This window comes from Schistocerca americana, unplaced genomic scaffold, assembly GCF_021461395.2.
Source record: "Schistocerca americana isolate TAMUIC-IGC-003095 unplaced genomic scaffold, iqSchAmer2.1 HiC_scaffold_640, whole genome shotgun sequence".
NCBI lineage: Eukaryota > Metazoa > Arthropoda > Insecta > Orthoptera > Acrididae > Schistocerca > Schistocerca americana.
This window is the reverse complement of record NW_025726391.1, coordinates 52,501-57,500: the sequence shown is the minus strand read 5'-3', so window position 1 is coordinate 57,500 and position 5,000 is coordinate 52,501. Positions and strand designations below refer to the sequence as shown.

The following is a 5,000-nucleotide window of genomic DNA, read 5'->3' as shown; positions in this document are numbered from 1 at the left end:
TCCTTGGATGTGGTAGCCGTTTCTCAGGCTCCCTCTCCGGAATCGAACCCTGATTCCCCGTTACCCGTTACAACCATGGTAGGCGCAGAACCTACCATCGACAGTTGATAAGGCAGACATTTGAAAGATGCGTCGCCGGTACGAGGACCGTGCGATCAGCCCAAAGTTATTCAGAGTCACCAAGGCAAACGGACCGGACGAGCCGACCGATTGGTTTTGATCTAATAAAAGCGTCCCTTCCATCTCTGGTCGGGACTCTGTTTGCATGTATTAGCTCTAGAATTACCACAGTTATCCAAGTAACGTGGGTACGATCTAAGGAACCATAACTGATTTAATGAGCCATTCGCGGTTTCACCTTAATGCGGCTTGTACTGAGACATGCATGGCTTAATCTTTGAGACAAGCATATGACTACTGGCAGGATCAACCAGGGAGCTGCGTCAACTAGAGCTGAGCAGCCGGCCGCCCGGGAGTGTGTCCCGGGGGCCCGCGCGAACACGCAAGCGTCCGCTCAATTATTCTGCAAACAGGAGGAGGCTGAGCTCCCCTGCACAATACACCTCGAAACCCTCTCAGGTCCCGGCGGCGCGCAGCGCCGTCCTAAGTACTTGGTCGGGTTCGAGAGAGGCGCAATCGCCCGGAGTTTGGCGAGTAGACGCTTTAGGTGCGACCACCCGTGCTCCCAACTGAGCTTGCCGCTGCCGACAGAGGCCCGGGAGCGTGCTGTCGTGGCATTGCCGGCGGGAGACAACACGCGCCACCTACGGTGGCCGGCAGCTCCAACGCCAGCGCCACAGAAGGACAAAAGCCCCACTTGGGTGCCGAAGCGAACTCTCCCAGCACAGCGCACGCGCCAACACGTCCGCACAGCTGCGATACAAACCACCTGCGAGAACCGCAGAGGCGACCGAGCAGCAGACGGCGTCGCGGCGCCGAGCGCCGGGCGGCGGCGCATCCTCAGCGCACACAGTCCTCAATCGGACCAGCACACTGCAGATGTCCACCGCGCTTCGCACCGGGCCCGCGAGGACCTACTTTGGCCGCACGGCGCCGCGTGCAGGGTGCGCCGGCGCGCAGCTGCGCCGCCTGCCGCCTCCGTCGGCCGGCGCGCCTGCCACTGGCCGCCCCCACCAGCCGGCTGTAGCGCGTGCGCCCACGCACCGCGCGGCCAGCACGCCGGGAGGCCCCCCCTCACCGGCCGGGGACGGTCCCACCCAGCCACCGCCGCGTATCGCTTCACACCCACATGCCATTCACGTTCGTGGGCATGGTGGGTATCGCTGAAACAACCGGTTGGTAGCTCAACCGATCGTCGCCATCACTGATTCACCTCTAGCGAGAACAACCGCACCACAACCGTTTACCAGTTGTTCATTTGCGTAACGTCACCAGCAAACGTAGACGTCCATCGCCATTTGCAAATTCAACGATTGTTGCATGCCTGTGTCAGGTGTCACGACACACTATGTCTGCCCACATACACGCAACAACATGTGCACGCTTCGCGAACACGTGGAAGGTGGCCCCCGTACGTATGCGATGTCCATTGCGCGAACGACTGTCAACCGGCCTCTGTCGCATGTCGCAGATGTGGAACGCAGTGCACCATGCTATCACGGTGTGTGAGAAGAGACGACTACGTCTGACAACACGCGCCACTACATCAACAGACGGCTCATGCTGATCGCCATCCACGGCATACCATACTGCAATCCAGCTCTTATAGGGAGACGACACGTAGCTGAGTGCACAATATTTGGACCGTATGGTTCGCCGTTGTTGGCGCAGTCGTGGTACGGTCACACATGTACCACGATGTATCATTCAGTACATGAGGACCAATGTGCAGTACAGTGTGTGATTTGGACGTACAACATCAGCGGACAGTTGACACACGCCGTACCACAACGTAGGCTGTGCTTCGCCATGCAAATGCCAATGAACAACTGCGAAGGGCATTGAGCATGTACGTCCTGCTGCCATCCGCATTACAGTGTATAGCTGCAAGGTGTTTAACATGAAGCGATACTCTGGGGACCAGGCAGTGCGAGTAGCAAACTATATTGCGGGGGTTGCAGTTAGGCAACACCACACTAATTTAACGCGTCGTATGACAATTACAGAGCAGGTTAAGGCCCAACGTGTGTTGGGTTAAGGCCCAACGTGTGTTGGGTTAAGGCCCAACGTGTGTTGGGTTAAGGCCCAACGTGTGTTGGGTTAAGGCCCAACGTGTGTTGGGTTAAGGCCCAACGTGTGTTGGGTTAAGGCCCAACGTGTGTTGGGTTAAGGCCCAACGTGTGTTGGGTTAAGGCCCAACGTGTGTTGGGTTAAGGCCCAACGTGTGTTGGGTTAAGGCCCAACGTGTGTTGGGTTAAGGCCCAACGTGTGTTGGGTTAAGGCCCAACGTGTGTTGGGTTAAGGCCCAACGTGTGTTGGGTTAAGGCCCAACGTGTGTTGGGTTAAGGCCCAACGTGTGTTGGGTTAAGGCGCAACGTGTGTTGGGTTAAGGCGCAACGTGGGTTACGTTAAGGCGCAACGTGGGTTACGTTAAGGCGCAACGTGGGTTACGTTAAGGCGCAACGTGGGTTACGTTAAGGCGCAACGTGGGTTACGTTAAGGCGCAACGTGGGTTACGTTAAGGCCCAATATAGGTTAGGTTAAGGCCCAATATAGGTTAGGTTAAGGCCCAATATAGGTTAGGTTAAGGCCCAATATAGGTTAGGTTAAGGTACAATATAGGTTAGGTTAAGGTACAATATAGGTTAGGTTAAGGTACAATATAGGTTAGGTTAAGGTACAATATGGGTTAGGTTAAGGTACAATATGGGTTAGGTTAAGGCGCAATATGGGTTAGGTTAAGGCGCAATATGGGTTAGGTTAAGGCGCAATATGGGTTAGGTTAAGGCGCAATATGGGTTAGGTTAAGGCGCAATATGGGTTAGGTTAAGGCGCAATATGGGTTAGGTTAAGGCGCAATATGGGTTAGGTTAAGGCGCAATATGGGTTAGGTTAAGGCGCAATATGGGTTAGGTTAAGGTACAATATAGGTTAGGTTAAGGTACAATATAGGTTAGGTTAAGGTACAATATAGGTTAGGTTAAGGTACAATATGGGTTAGGTTAAGGTACAATATAGGTTAGGTTAAGGCACAATATGGGTTAGGTTAAGGCGCAATATGGGTTAGGTTAAGGCGCAATATGGGTTAGGTTAAGGCGCAATATGGGTTAGGTTAAGGCGCAACGTGGGTTACGTTAAGGCGCAACGTGGGTTACGTTAAGGCGCAACGTGGGTTACGTTAAGGCGCAACGTGGGTTACGTTAAGGCGCAACGTGGGTTACGTTAAGGCCCAATATAGGTTAGGTTAAGGCCCAATATAGGTTAGGTTAAGGCCCAATATAGGTTAGGTTAAGGCCCAATATAGGTTAGGTTAAGGCCCAATATAGGTTAGGTTAAGGTACAATATAGGTTAGGTTAAGGTACAATATAGGTTAGGTTAAGGTACAATATGGGTTAGGTTAAGGCGCAATATGGGTTAGGTTAAGGCGCAATATGGGTTAGGTTAAGGCGCAATATGGGTTAGGTTAAGGCGCAACGTGGGTTACGTTAAGGCGCAACGTGGGTTACGTTAAGGCGCAACGTGGGTTACGTTAAGGCGCAACGTGGGTTACGTTAAGGCGCAACGTGGGTTACGTTAAGGCGCAACGTGGGTTACGTTAAGGCCCAATATAGGTTAGGTTAAGGCCCAATATAGGTTAGGTTAAGGCCCAATATAGGTTAGGTTAAGGCCCAATATAGGTTAGGTTAAGGCCCAATATAGGTTAGGTTAAGGTACAATATAGGTTAGGTTAAGGTACAATATAGGTTAGGTTAAGGTACAATATGGGTTAGGTTAAGGTACAATATGGGTTAGGTTAAGGTACAATATAGGTTAGGTTAAGGCGCAACGTGGGTTACGTTAAGGCCCAATATAGGTTAGGTTAAGGCCCAATATAGGTTAGGTTAAGGCCCAATATAGGTTAGGTTAAGGCCCAATATAGGTTAGGTTAAGGCCCAATATAGGTTAGGTTAAGGTACAATATAGGTTAGGTTAAGGTACAATATAGGTTAGGTTAAGGTACAATATGGGTTAGGTTAAGGTACAATATGGGTTAGGTTAAGGTACAATATAGGTTAGGTTAAGGCACAATATGGGTTAGGTTAAGGCGCAATATGGGTTAGGTTAAGGCGCAATATGGGTTAGGTTAAGGCGCAATATGGGTTAGGTTAAGGCGCAATATGGGTTAGGTTAAGGCACAATACGGGTTAGGTTAAGGCACAATACGGGTTAGGTTAAGGCACAATACGGGTTAGGTTAAGGCACACATTGTTGTAAGGAAAGGTGTTTTCGGGGGGGGGGGGGGCTGGTTTGTTGATTGTGATTATCGTAAGTAAATGACTGCGGCATCATCTGATTTGCCACGTCAGGGTGCACCTTTGGCTCATAACAGGCGGCGCTCTGATTCCATGCTTGTGGCAGACCTGTGTCTTTCATTCGTGCCATTGTTTGTGTGGTGTGACAGGAGGCAGTATTGTGATGTTGGGTGCACCCCTGTGTAGGACATGTGTGGGTGTTGGTGGCTTAGCTGAGCAATGGTGGTTGTCGGAAGGGTGGGATATTCTGTTTTCCGAGTGGACCTCCCGGTCTGGTTATGATAGTGTGGATTGTCTAATGTGGCAGAGAGGATGCACTGGGTGTTGTTCCATGCTGGTGCTTAGATATTGTCTGTGTGCCTGTTACAGGCAGAGAGTAGTGCGTGATAAGAGTGTCTGGCTGACGTGTGATTGTGAGCAGAGTCTTTCAGCATGTATACGGACAGTTGTATACATTATCTGTATTCTGATGGCTCTATCTATTACTAATCAGCGCCGTGTATACGTTTAATCCGGTTCCAGTCGAAACTATTGTATCTCTGTACATTAGTGACACGGCGAGCCCGCTATGTAGTTACTCGTCTCGG

At 51.1% G+C, this 5,000-nt stretch overlaps 1 non-coding gene across 1 annotated transcript in view; it reads right to left on the bottom strand.

Moving 5' to 3' along the window:
• LOC124588389 overlaps positions 1-437 on the bottom strand; it is a 1,910-nt gene extending 1,473 nt beyond the window's left edge. The window contains exon 1 of the ribosomal RNA XR_006975748.1: positions 1-437. This exon is cut by the window's left edge and continues 1,473 nt beyond it. This is a non-coding gene — a ribosomal RNA (small subunit ribosomal RNA).
• Positions 438-5,000: the final 4,563 nt, after the last annotated feature.